The sequence below is a fragment of the Rhipicephalus microplus genome, chromosome 5 (assembly GCF_043290135.1).
Source record: "Rhipicephalus microplus isolate Deutch F79 chromosome 5, USDA_Rmic, whole genome shotgun sequence".
Taxonomy (NCBI): domain Eukaryota; kingdom Metazoa; phylum Arthropoda; class Arachnida; order Ixodida; family Ixodidae; genus Rhipicephalus; species Rhipicephalus microplus.
The window spans coordinates 19,748,882-19,763,441 of record NC_134704.1 but is presented as its reverse complement, the minus strand read 5'-3'; the positions used below and the strand labels follow the sequence as shown (position 1 = coordinate 19,763,441).

General features: G+C 48.5%; 1 protein-coding gene across 1 annotated transcript in view; it reads right to left on the bottom strand.

Moving 5' to 3' along the window:
- LOC142817217 (uncharacterized) overlaps positions 1-14,560 on the bottom strand; it is a 155,113-nt gene that overhangs the window by 619 nt on the left and 139,934 nt on the right. The window lies entirely within an intron of this gene.

Here is a 14,560-nt window from a genome sequence, read left to right as displayed (position 1 = left end):
ACAGAAACTGCAACAATAATCGCATCTCCAAATGAGGTTGCCGTGTCGCAATCGGATATGGGCAGGTCGTGTGTATGTCCCTCAACATTCACTCAACATTCAATTCAACATTCAAGTCCTCAACATTCAACTACATAGCTTCTCTTTAACAATGGTATACAAATGCAGCCAAAGCAAATACTGTGATTCATCATGACACGGTAATATGATGTGACCAATCTGCCCTGCGCCACATACCGAGGATGAATACGGTGCGTGCTCTGTGCATTCAATGTTTGTGTAAGAGAAATTGGTATCCAAGTGACAGACTCAGTTTAAGGACGTGCTACAACAGAATGATCACAAAATACAGCTATTTTATAGCTGCCTAAGCTTTGCTCTTGCGGTAATCTTCAGCGAGACCTCCCTGGGTGCCGCCATAATGCATTTTGAGCTGCTGTGGCTACCAGTGAGCATCCTTCCTAGAAGCGCCAGATAATGCAGCAGTGGGTGTCGCTTTCTACCGACTGTGAAGTCCTCACATCCCCACATTTTCGTCGAAGGAACAATGTTGGGACATTTACAAGCTTACCACTGACCGATGCTTCTTCCTGCCTGTAAAGCTGGCTTCACTGTGGCAATTTATGCTCTGTGACAAAGACACCTCTGTCCGAGTGTGAGGCAATGTCACAACGTTGATATCACATTATTGATACATAGTATTCTTTTCTTAAGGTACGCGTAAAAACAAAATGATCAAATAAATATTCGCAGTCTAACTCATGACATGGCGTCTGCTACTTTAGTAGAGTAAGATGTTTCAAGTCAACCGACCGAGTTTTTTGTATGTATTTAGGAAACACGATTCGTTTTTCTGTGGATCTTCTAACTTTGGGTATCTCTCGATCCATATGCAGCGCTGTCGCGGATAAAAACTAATAAATGAGATTCACTATACTGTTTTACAGTCATAGCTATAATGTTTTACAGTCATAGCTCGCAAATATCGTGCGTACACGCGATTAACGCAGTGACACGAAGACATGCCGTCGTTGCATGGAGGGTTATACCACGGAGATGGCCGGTTGAACCAAAGCCTTACCGCCATAAGTTGGTCTGTAAGTTGGCCAGCCCTTGAATGCGATGGAGTGTTGGGAATTTCTCGTTTTCATGCGAAATCTTCTTACCAGAAAGTAAGTGGTTGCTCCGTGCACTCCCCTGTAAATCCTCTTACACTTCATAAAGCTGAAACACGATAAACGAGGGCAGAGAGAAAAAGACAGGTAGCTGTATCCGCCTCTCTCTCTTCTTTCATCTCTCTGTTATTGTTCATCGTTCGCTGTACATGTGAAGCGAAGATGTGCCTATAGTTACCGAATCGCTGCACATCAGATCAATAAACGTCATTATAGGCCGATGAAGAAAGGACAGTGTCCTACGAACTAACCGCCCCGCCGCGATGGTCTAGTGGCTAAGGTACTTGGCTGCTGACCCGCAGGTCGCGTGATCGAATCCCGGCTGCGGCGGCTGCATTTCCGATGGAGGTGGAAATGTTGTAGGACCTTTTGCTCAGATTTGGTTGCACGTTAAAGAACCCCGAGGGGTCGAAATTTCCGGAGCCCTCCAGTACGGCGTCTCTCATAATCATATGGTGGTTTTGGGACGTTAAACCCCACATATCAATCCTACGGACTAACCTACGACAATGTCCGTTGCTCGGGACGATGTCTTCGCGGCGTCCAGTCATTCTTCCGCCGTTGAGTCGTAGGTGTTAGCGCGATGTTCCGGTTCCTTTCCGGAACCAGCGAACGGCATTTCCTCAGTTAACAAAGTGTTACATCAACAGTGAAGTCGCACGTACTGTGGAGCGAGACAGCAGGCGGCAACAAACGAATGGGTAATGATAAAGAAAAAAATATAATGAACATGAAATGCAAAAAAAAAAAAGAACAACCGTGCACGTCCCCTTCTTGGAGGAGTAAGTGTGAAAATTAACTCGAATCGCGCTTACTGCTCGCGCTTTACCGCAGTTGCCTCGCTCGTAAAGATAAAGGCGTGGGCGAGGGCGCGCCTCATGGCTGACATTTACGGATGCCCTCTTTTATTCAACGTCAACTTTCCGTCCTCGATGAAGGGTATGTCGCACGGGAGTCGAACACGCGCGTTGCAGCCTCATTAGGGCTGCAGTTCTCATTTGGCGTGTGTAGCGGGGCAGTAGAGACGAAAGTCACGATTTGTTTTTGTGCCGCGACTGCAAAAAAAGACCAACTGCCGCGTACACACGACGACGATGCTGCTGCCTGCGCGACAACCGTTCGCAGCTGTGACCTCGCTTTCGTGTCTGTACACACACGGAGCGCCGGTGGCACTCGCGACGGCACTGTGTTCGTGCTCGCGTATTTGTGTGCGTGCGAATTCGTGTACACGTCACCCTGTATACTAAGTGGTTCTGAGAGAGAAAGAAGGAGAAAAGTGAGCCCCGTAACTGTCTGCATCAGAGTGCGACACCTCAACAGTAGCTGACAAGGGATGGGGGTGAGGACGGATTAAAAGGATAGAATTAAAGGTATATATAGAAAGAGAGATGCGCTAGGACAGCGAGCGACGACATAAGAGAGACAGTTAAAGATGGAAACACGCTCACAGGAGTCCGAGGACGGGGCACCACTTGCGAAAGCTCTTGTATACGTACACGTGCTCGTTTAGGTGGGCGTGTGTCTGTGGGGTTCACTTATTGCAGGTACACTTAACGCACTGAGGGAGATACAGTAGCCAGCCTTTGTGCGCAGGTGCCTGCTGTTTATTTTAAGTCTCGAAAAAAAAAAGGGGAGGAAACGCCTTGTCACTATGGTCTGTGGTTGTTGTCCTCGATCTTTTCAACTTGCTATAGTGTGCTTACGTGCAGTGTGGAAGTGACGTCAGCACGGAAACTTTTCAGGCCTGGATGGAAGTGTGCCGAATTATAGACGATAATATAGCGCGGTGTCCGTACACGGTCTAAATATAGCTTGGTCACAGCGCGAGTTGTGACCGTGGGTGTATGTGGTATGGGATCGGCACGCGCGGGGAAGTTAGAGCCGTTTCTGCTATATCGGCCGCCAGCCCCTTTTCAGCGTGGTACGTGCTAGTAAAACAGTTTTTATAACAGTGCCGCGGCCACTTACAACAAAAACTAGGCCGGAAACTCGGCAGAAATAGAATAGAACGCGTCACAGACACTTATATTTACGCCGACGTGCTAATAATCGAACAGAGGAGAATTGAGTGGGTGGATTCGGGATGGTGGTATTTATTATTATTATTATTATTATTATTATTATTATTATTATTATTATTATTATTATTATTATTATTATTATTATTATTATTATTATTATTATTATTGATGTTGTTGTTGTTGTACGTCTGGATTCACTGATGTGTGAGACTGCACATGCAGAGGCCTCTTTCAACACGTTCCCATGTTATGCCAAAACCAAGCACGGCCAGGGTTAGCGTTAGAAACCACTTGGAGAACGAAAAATGTTGAGGCAAGGCAGCTGCTATAGGTCCATGCCTGCCAATGCCTGATGCGGTCGAATGCAGCTATCGCAAAATGCTCGCGACCTTGCAACGACGGACCCATTCGCCTTAATGGTCGCGCACAGTATAACTTGGTATGCAACTGACCAGAAGTATTTCGTTGCACCGCTCATTTTGTTGTATATAGCAGCGTTCAACAACACTTAGCCTCTTAGCCGGCCTGAATACAAAGAGTTGGCTGAAAGATCCCGTCCCGTACATCGTGCTTTACTTTTATTTTACACCTTTCAATGTTACACCATTCAATGAAGCGCCCCACATGCCACGAGCTTAAAACGCAAAGGAACTGAGAAACACCTGGTGTCTCTTTTATCGTAACGAGTTGGTTCGCCTTGGTGAGGACGTCACGTTTTTTTTACCGCAGCGACAGCGACGTTTATGCATCACGTGATTGTGTGCCATTGTTCCTGGAAGATCATTAATTCCGGTCACTGGCTTTTTTTCCAAATACAGCTACGCAAAAGTTCCACCTCCGGCCTCGGGGAAATGACAACGTGCATTACGTTATACGCAAACCAGTCAAAACCATGCACTAGCGTTTTTATTAATATTCATTATTGTTAGCCACGTTAAACTCTGCTGTCACGGAAACCAATATACACTCGCGTGTTTACGGACACGGCGCATATATTTTTCACCTGCTCTCGGAAACCCCGTCCGGGCTCATATTCTACCTCCTCAACGAGGAGCAGCGGACCCCGAGTCAGAAAATATTGATGCCCACCCCAAAAAAACGTAACGATGTCCTCCCCCCCTTTCTCAAAACCCACGGAGCACGATATAACGCGCAGAGCGCTGCGGCGCGCCCGCGATGGCTGTCTCGTACGTTTGCTGGGAGCCCTTTTTTTTTTTCTTTTACGCGCTGTCTACCAGGGAGGGCTGGCAAACACATCAAAAACGTCGTGCTGACGGATATAAAAGCTCGTGCTATACGGTGTACCCGCTTGCATGCGTGGACGCCCCGGCCAAAGGGCTTCGTCGTTCGCGGGGTCTTTTCAACGTTGGTGGCGGTCAGATCTCCGCTGCACGTGGCCTCCTATGGCTCCCTGAATGAAGCGAGGAGAGCTCACTCTACGCGACTGCGTTCATAGAAAAGAAAGAAAGAAAGAAAGAAAGAAAGAAAGAAAGAAAGAAAGAAAGAAAGAAAGAAAGAAAGAAAGAAAGAAAGAAAGAAAGAAAGAAAGAAAGAAAGAAAGAAAGAAAGAAAGAAAGAAGAGCACGCGGTGGTGTGCAGAGAGCTACAGCGAGCGTGCATTCAGCAGGTTATCCTCTTTACTTCTCTAGACGTCGCGGAGAAACAGAGCGTCGGACGCATGGCTTTTAATGTATACCCAATAAACAACGCTGCTTCCGCAGCCCTGCCAGTGTGGTTGCCAACGGGGGCTCCTCTTCAGACGGCGGGTGGAAACTACCACAGAAGCACGTATTCTTTCTTCTGTCTGCGTGGCCTCTTGTTCTCCGGCCCCTCCGTGGTGGCGGTTTTCGAAAGCGTAAATCAGTGTGAGCTTGCGCATAGTTCGGCGAGGCACGGGTGACCGCTGTGTTTGCCGATTGGATTTGTAGCCCGGGCCGTTCTCGGTTCCTCCGTTAGGCTTAGCATTGAAGGGGCTCGCCGTGGTGGCCGGCGGATGCAAACCAGCTAGCTGTATACTTCAGCCGTCACTTGAGCGTGGTCGGCGCTGCGCATGTTATGCTTTGAAGCTTATCCCAAATCGCCAGAGAAAACGACGGAAGGACAAGATGAGGCAGAAAAAAACCGTCTTGTATATACGCGAACAGGAGGAGCGGGACTTACAGGGCCCCCAAACAACCTTTGAAAGCACAAAAAACGAGTGCTTCATTATTTCCTGGTGTTTTCCCGTCTTTTTTCGGCACAATTCGTAACGCCAGCAGCCTGTTCACGCCCGCCGCGGTGGTCTAGTGGCTAAGGTACTCGGCTGCTGACCCGTAGGTCGCGGGTTCGATTCCCGGCTGCGGCGGCTGCATTTCCGATGTAGGCGGAAATGTTGTAGGCCCGTGTGCTCGAATTTGGGTGCACTTTGAAGAACCCCAGGTGGTCGAAATTTCCGGAGCCCTCCACTACGGCGTCTCTCATAATCATATGGTGGTTTTGGGACGTTAAACCCCACAAATCAGCAGCCTGTTCACGTGAAGTGGTGAGGAAAGAAGCTCTCGATTGGTCCATTTCGGCGGCACATATGTTGCGCATTGTCACCCACGTTGCTTTTCCGTGCACCACAGTAGTACACCCGCTTTGCCTTGTCTAGCATGACTATTGTGAGTGATAAGCTTATTTCGCTTCGTTATGTGCGTTTTAGACTGCGTAAGCTGCGTGTATACAAGCAGCTTAAGCAGTCGAAAAGCGTAAAGTCATGATAGGCTCAGCGCTTAGTGCTGACATTGTCCACGCGTCTTATGAAAAAAAAAATAAGTGGCGAGGAGGAGATACGCTAGCGAAGGCGAGAAAGAAACCATTTTCTTGTATTGGAGTTAGGGTTCATTTAGTGGTCCTTTAACTGAGGTGACGACGTATAGGAGTGGTGTTGTTCCATGGAGGATGACGCTATCGGCACGCGGCTGTGCACAAGATGTCTTGAAACAGACGAGACGATCGACTTGTTAGCCTCGCTACAATGCCTGGTGTGGAAAGGAATTATACCACGCATATCATGGTTACTATCATATATTACCGGGTACTGGCGGTCACATTCATGTGGCAGCAATCACGATAAAATTCTTCTATGAAGCAGGGTGAACTTTATCTATTCAACATAGGTGATGAATAGGCGATGTTAAATAGGTGATGCCTATTCAAAATCGCCCATGTTGTGTTCTATACTAGGTATATGTTTACCGTCATATTAAGAAAGGTGAATGACATTAGGATCTATTGCTTCTAAGGGAAGGGCGAGGGATGACCTCACGACAGAATGCCAATGGCTTCTCGTTATGCCGCGGGAACAGCAAATCAACTATAGCTAAAGCGTCCATTCGGGCAAGGTGGTTGCGAGGTGTCCGCAGTAAACACCGCACGAGGAGATAGCAAGCACAGCCGACACCTTAAGTACGTATCAGAGTCCTTCCTTGCAAAATTATGAGAAAACGATATTTAATGTTCGTTATGAGTACATTAAAATATGAAACAACTTATCGAGCTGGTTTCATCGTAGTCATAAACTTGCATGAAAGATCGCTGGGTGGGACGTCCTCACATTATATTTTTTTTCATCATCACTGCAAAGTATTTTTCCAGCAGTACTCAAAATATCGCCAACATTCTAGCAGGACTAAATGTGACACTGCATTCTTAATGCTGCTCTCGAAAATTCCATGTCATGACTGGATATGCAGGATCCATGAAAAGATTCACGTGTTTTATTCAAATGCAGAGTTATGCGGTATACCATTACGCGACCCACCGCACCTTGCGGTGACAGTGTGACAACGTGGAACGATACCACTCGCGATAAATTGTGCTGTAATAAAGATGCACAACTCATGACTGCTGCGCGAATCATGTAGTGCTTATACAAACCGCACTCACTATCGATGAATTCAACTACCATGCTGATGCACAGCTGGTACTTGAACCACTAAGTATCAGCTTATTTAGAAACAAAAACTAGCTCTTTTTCAGCCCTCGTTGGTGCCAATAGTTGTGACAATGTACCGACGAGGCTGTAGGATGAACTACGCCCTCAGTGCTACGGTAGCCACGGCCCCTGCGATATCCAGCAAGATTTACACGGTCCTCCTCGCACAGCTCAAAGAAAGCGTATCGCTGTCCGTGCAGAGGCGCTTCTGGGTTCTCGACCTGACGCCGCCGTTCGACTTTGCGCCTCGCCCAGGGGCGTGTCATTGCATAGACACACGCGTCCACTTCACGTGCGCACACTCAGTGGATATAAGTGCGCGGGAGAGTCCTAAGACGCTTGCAGCACGTTGCCAAGTCGCGCACGCTGCAAAGAGTCAAGGCTAACAGCGGGCGCCCGGCCGTCTGCATGGAAGCCCAGCCCACGGCACTCGACCTGTCAAGGAGGGCGCACCGACGCTGCTGTCAGCGGAGTCATCGCAAAGCTCAGCAGCGGCGGCAGCCAGGGGCGATGACGTTCGCGCGTCTGTCGGCTTCTTTCGACGGTGCCGCGCACCCCCGCAACATCACCGGCGACGTCTACAGCGTGGAGAATCCGCTGAACAAACTTTTTTTCGGTCCTGGCCGCCATCCTTCTCGCCGTGATGCAGAACAGAGAGTGGCGACGCTACGCTCTTCGTAGAGATCTCGCCGCCGAAGGCAAATTAACGCCTCCGAGCGTGTCGGGAGACCCAAGAGGGGATTAAAAAGTGAGCGAGCGAACCGGCCGACCCGATGAAAGCAAACCCAGATGGCCCGTGTCTGAGGGCGCGTGCTGCCGCAGTGGAGAGAAACTGCCCAGATTTAGACGGGCCTTTCCACAAGCGTGTCTCCCGGCGTGGAGGGGCTTCGTGTGTGTGTTCGCGTGCGCGTCTTCCAGACGCCTGCCGGCCCTTTGTATTTTTTGTTCACGCGCCTCTCTCGATGCACCAGCGTGGAGCGCGTGTAAACGCAGTTGTAATCTCGCTTGCTGCACCACCTGGACCAGTGCGCGCGAGCGAGAGAGACCGGAGCTAATCCGCCACTCGAGTACGCGCAGTCGACAAAAGGAACGGAGAGCGTCCACGAGCCGGCCACTACCCGCGGAACTCGTTTCTTTTGTGTGGAGACGCGGGGTGCATAGCGAAGAGTCGCCGAGCTCTGCGCGATGTTTTGGTTCGATTCGTACGTTGCTTTCATGACGAAATTTCGAGCACCGTCTCGCGAGTAGGACAAAAGATGGAAGAAACAACGAGAACAGACGCCGACTCTCATCTGCAGTTTATCTTGAAGAGCAACAAGAAAAAAATAGAGCAAAGGAAAAGCAGGCAATAATCACTAGCACGTGGAACCACAAGGTTAGCACACTCTTCACTTGAAGGAAAAAAAAAAAACATGATAAGGACATGATACCTTAAAATTGTTTAGTTTTATTTTATTTTTATCAACGTCGTGCATACCTGCAACATTGAACTTTGAGCCTCTTACTGGCAAGTTGTCTGCAGAACACAAACCAATCATCATAGTGCTTCAGTCACTTTCAGACACACTGCGCACGTTATTCGCAAAGCGTAAATCACCATACGCCTAGTTGGTTCTAATTAATATTGTATTTGACAAAGAAACACGCGCCCCTTTCCGCTTCTTTTCTATACGTTCAATCCGTACTTGATGTTCTATGTGCAGTGGCTTGCAAGCCTCGATTACCCATCCACCACGACTAGAATTGTACTGCAATTAGTAATAAGGAAACATCTGTCAATATCTACAGTAGAACGCGGTACGCTTCAGATTCTGCGTCCAATATTATAAAGTTGTCAGGATACGAACGTCCATGAGTGTTTTTGTATGCTCACTTATATTTGTTTTCCTTCATCCCTTAATGCCTTTCCGCCAGCAGAAGACAGCAAAGCGAACACGCGTATTGGTTGATCTTCCTGCCGTTTATTTCTCTTTTTTCCTGCTTTATCAATGTTGTTTGTTGTAAGGCTCATTCAGACTCTGTGTTTGTCTCAAGGTGTACTACCTTAAATCAGGAAGGATAGTACTCACTTAATGCGATGGCACTCAATTTTGCCGAACTTTCATCTTCAGTCTAAACTTCTGTGCAACAAAAACTGAACTCGCTTCGAAATTAAGCACCACGAGGAGCGATGAATAAACCTGAATGATGGAATCGGGGCACGCGCCACACATGCGCGCAGTACGACGCGTTAGTGAAAGAACAAAAAAAAAAAGAACACAATAAAGACCACGACCGGCTGCGCTACGTGCACACGACAAACAACGCAACGCGCGTAGGAACACTTTCATTATCGTTGAATACATTAGAGTGGATCACAGAATTCAGAACGGCACGTTAGAGTGCCTCGATAGGGGGGGCGCGCGCATCGAGACACACGTGGAGTCAGTGTGCACCCTCGTGGCCTTTAGCCAAGTTTATCCCTTTCCGCTAAACTGTTTCCGGTGACCGTGCACCAAACGGGTTGTCGCTGTTTTAAATAATAGGAACATAAGCTGTGCGCTAGTGTCGGCTTTTTCAAGACACAGCTAAGAAACTTCACGATTAACTTGTGTTCGTTCAAGCGCACTCGCATGCCAGTGAGACATACAATGTATTGAACACCTCGCAGGGGCAATATTGCCTCACGTGATCTTTTCTTTCTATGCTGCCGGCTCATTACACCTGTAACTACTGCCTTGCGCAAAACAGCAATACAAAATATGTGCAAAACGGCATTAAAAAAAGCGCTAATTCTCCCCAAGACAGTTTGCAACAGGTACAATTCACTCTCAGAGTTGAAGAAATGACTTTTCAGTGTGTTGCCCCGCCACGGTGGTCTAGTGGCTAAGGTACTCGGCTGCTGACCCGCAGGTCGCGGGTTCGAATCCCGGCTGCGGCGGCTGCATTTCCGATGGAGGCGGAAATGTTGTACGCCCGTGTGCTCAGATTTGGGTGCACGTTAAAGAACCCCAGGTGGTCGAAATTTCCGGAGCCCTCCATTACGGCGTCTCTCATAATCATATGGTGGTTTTGGGACGTTAAACTTCACATATCAATCAACTTTTCAGTGTGTTTGGCGTAGGGAGGTGTGAAAGCGGAACGGAAGGGGGGAATAAATGACTCCCAACTACACTACCGGCGCCTCTGCTGGCCACTTCTGCATCTGCAGGCAAAATCCCATTACGCAAGCGTGCGCAACCGATAATAAACGGAGATGTATACAACTGGTACTCAACACTGTAAGCAACTTGTACGCATTGAAACACTGTAAGGTGTTTGTTTTTGCGGGGAAGTACGGTCAAAGAGCAGTCTTATAGGGAACATATCTTAGCGAGGGTTCACAACATACATGGAGCTATATAGTCGGGCCTGTCGGTCGTGTCGTGGCAGTGAGAGGTGCATGGTGCAATAAATGTAAACAAGACAGCACGTCAAAGGGAAATGTGGATGTTAAAAATGGTAAGAAGTCGTCTGGCACGAAATGTCGTTGAATCTCAACAAACGGTTTTGTCCTCGTCTTGTTGACAGCTTCTTATTGTAAGCTTCTTTTCATGCTAAACTGCAGATAGAACGCAGGACATAGAAGAACACACACATCATAGGACAAGCGTTCTTTCTTACTCGCAGCTATCGTTATTGGGGAAACAAATACTACATACGTACTGCACTGCCTGTGTGTGCTCTTATATCTTCCTTAGCAAATTTGCGCTCTGAAGTTAAGGATTGTGAACCAGCAACAAGTTATCTTGAAATGGACTTCTCATGACTTCATGTTTTCATCGTTAATGCTTTCCATCGGACACGCCTTCAAACTCTGCGAAACGTTGCCGACCGTGAAAATATGCGCGAGTCTTCACCACTCTTCCAGCGTAAAGGCGAAACCGAGCAGCGCGCTATCGAATTAACGTGTCGTTTAAGGACTCGTCTTACTCACCGGGGTTGCAACGAAATCCATGTTTAGGCTTCGGCATGGACGACAGTCACGCCTACAGGAAGCGCTCACAGACTGCCGGCGGCGCCTGTGATGTCCGCGCGCGTGATGCTGCTGTTCACAAACTTCGGAGGACATCGTTTTAAAAAAAGTAAACAAATATAGAAGGGGAGCGATTGGTGAAGCGAAACGAGGTGACGTCCGACAAATAGACTGCGTTGAAACGAAGTGTAAAAAAAATAAATAAGAATAATAAATCGAGCAAGTGCAAATGAAACTTCACAGGCGCGCGAAGAATAAGGGGAGGATCACGCCAGCGCTAGCTAGCGCCCCGCGCTGTGCGTGTCCCAAAAACTGCATGGCGGCGGTCGGCTTCTCCGCTGCGCTGGCAAAGGGAAAAGCCGCCGCACCCCGGCTGCTTCGGGAGGCCCGCTCGTGCCCGCTTTGAATGCGAGCATGCGGGGGCATTGAAAAGTGAATGGCGTCGGCGTCGTTTCTTCCTCATCTTCTTACTCCTTTCTCATTTTTTTTCGCAACCCTTGTCCGCCCTGCGTTTTTTTCTTTCTCACTTCTTCTTCCGTTACTGCGGTTAGACAGCGTTTCAGTCGCGGTTTCGGGCCGGTTATGTCACTTTTCCCCTTTCTCTCTCCCCGCTCCTTTACTGGCTTCGTTTGGCCCTTTCTCGGCTTGCGGCGGCACGTCCTGCGGTAATTATCCGGGAGCCGATGAATGGCCGTCCATGCACCTGTGCGGTAGCCACCAAAAGGAAGAGCTTGGCCTCGCTTCGCATCACATATTTTTTTACGATACATCCTCCGTTTCTCGCTGCTTGCTGTAGCGTTGCAGCCGCCGTCGGCGGTGGTTGAAAGTGCGTGGGGACGGCGCGACAACAGTTGGGGCGCGCGAGTTGAGAGCGGCGATACCTGTGGCGCAGCAGGGTTCGTTCTTTTCGACAAATGGTGCGGCGTTGTGTGTGTGTGCTGCGTGCGTGTTATGCGAGAGTGATTGCGCCACACGGCCAGTCTGTCGATCATTTAACTCCTCAACTCTTGCTCTATTGATTGAAATTTCGTACTTAGGCGATGAAACACTGCTCACTCTCTATGCAGCTCGTGGGCTTGCAGTGTAGTCGAAGCTGCGGATACGTCACTTTATTCTGCGGCGTTCAAGACCTCGCTTTGACCATATTTGAATCTTCTTCAGATTTCGACGCATGCACATCGAAAAGGCAAACGAAAAAATCTACCCCAGCCTTTCCTTCACCCACAGTCATTTTCTCTTTGCCCTCTTTTCTTCTAGAAGCCACACCTTACGCGTGGTCGAAGATGGTCACACTCAGTGGTCTCTTCGATCGGATGTAGCTCGCATTTGAACTGCAATTGGGCCGCCCATAGTTCGCACCTTATTCAGCAAGGGCGTGTCGCAATCAGCGCCAAACATCGGAAATGCGTCGGAAGTACACCTCATGTGGTCAAAGATTCAGCCCACGTGCGAGAATTCCGTGCTGTACGTCAGATCTGCCGCAACGACTTGTCTCGTCACGTTCGTGCGCCCTATATTAAAGAGCGTATACGCATTCACCATGCGTTGGCCAGATCGCGTCACTTCAGACAGGAAGCCAAGACTGAATCAGAGGCCCGCCGTTCCCCTTTGCGTGTGTCCTGGCAAGCAGGTCTCTTTTCAATTCCTTCTTGTCCACTGGTGCCGGGTTTCGCGTTGAAAAAAAAAAAAAACGACGAACAAGAAAGACACAAACTAAGAATGTCACCGCTCTGCGGTCGCATTCAGGCACGCGCGTGGCCTCGACTCACGTCTTGCTTGTGCGTGGAATCTTATACACTATATAGCTCGTTTTCGCGTCCCTATCGGAGACAAGACAGGTCCGCTGCCGCAAAGGCATCCTTCACGCTTTGGCTGTGTGCGGCTCTTCCTCGCACATGTGCGACAAGCCGACCCAACCCTTGTCGCCGCATGGTTCGCGCGGCTCCTCGATAGTGCGGAACTTTCGCGTTCTTCTTTTTTTAACTTCTTTTTTTTCTCTAGTCGAAACTCGAATGGGAGTGCGTCTCTCTTGATGTACGCGCGCGCTACTCACAAATGTGACACGCACGATACGCTTTTTTGTGCGTACCGACAAGCCGCTCGCCCTGGAGAAAACCCTTTCAGTGTGTTTATATTTATATGCCTTGCGTGACGATCGAAGTGTATATACACGTTTGTGATTGTGTTGCACCTGGTGGTGCGCACTTCAAAAGCGATAACTTGACACTGAGCGCACTATACAAGCGTTAGCGTGTATTAACTAGCAACGTTTGTCGTTTTGCTACGTCATCGCGATTGCAAGTTAAGTGCGCATAGGACATGTACTTTGTACATCGTTCAGGGTTGATTGATTAATTGATTTGTGGGGTTTAACGTCCCAAAACCACCATATTATTATGAGAGACGCCGTAGTGGAGGGCTCCAGAAATTTTGACCACCTGGGGTTCTTTAACGTGCACCCAAAGTACATCCTTCAGGGGTATGATGTTCGTCGTTCAGTGTGTCAAAGAGAGCGCAACCGATGAGTAGGAAACAGCGGTATCGTCCATACTTCACGGGTTTTCTTTTACCCCAGCGAGAGAATATACTTGAATCCACAAGATGCTAATTCCTCGTAGAGAAGTCCAATTTATTCCGAGACATTGTGATTTCGCTTTGCCTGTAATATATGAACCCCTTGCCTTCTCACACCCACCCCTGCACCCCGCCTGTCACATCATTAATTTACAAGATAGTTCTATGGACATAAATTACCTCATCTCTTCCCTGTTAACTTGGTATACAGCCGGCTTACCTTTTTCTAAAAACAGTGACCTGGAATGAACGCTTGGGGCATTTCTTCAGCATTACCTTGCAACAATTACCTTGAAACATTTAGGGGTGTGTGCGTTTATTTTACTGTTTGAAGCAAGATAGAGAGAAATAGAGAAGAAAGACAGGAAGGTTAACCAAGCTTGGCTCGGTTGGCTACCGTATACATTTGGGGTGGGGTAAAATGGGAATAAGAAAGAGATGGAGGAATAGTCAGCTTGAGACTGCACAGCACGGTCTAACACTGTTCTTTCTCAAGCGTTCTTGAAGTCCGGTGGTCCTTGAAAAGCACAAGAGGGCTTTGGTGGCTTTGGCTTTGCGCGTATGGTAAACCATCGGCCAATGTCCCAAGGATCTTCTTTTCTGTAAGCGGTCGTGAATCCAGCTGACGGAGCTTGGCTTCTATAATACGTCCTTCAGGCTGGTATGCTGAGCAGTGGCATAGAATGTGCTCAAGCGTCTCCTCGCAGGCGCAAATGTTGCATGCCGAACTGCTCGCCATTCCAAGGAGATGAGAATACGCATTCGTAAATGCCACGTGCAACCTCATGCGACTCGGCAAAACTTCATCGCGTATAGTGGGAGCCCGAGGAAGCCTGTA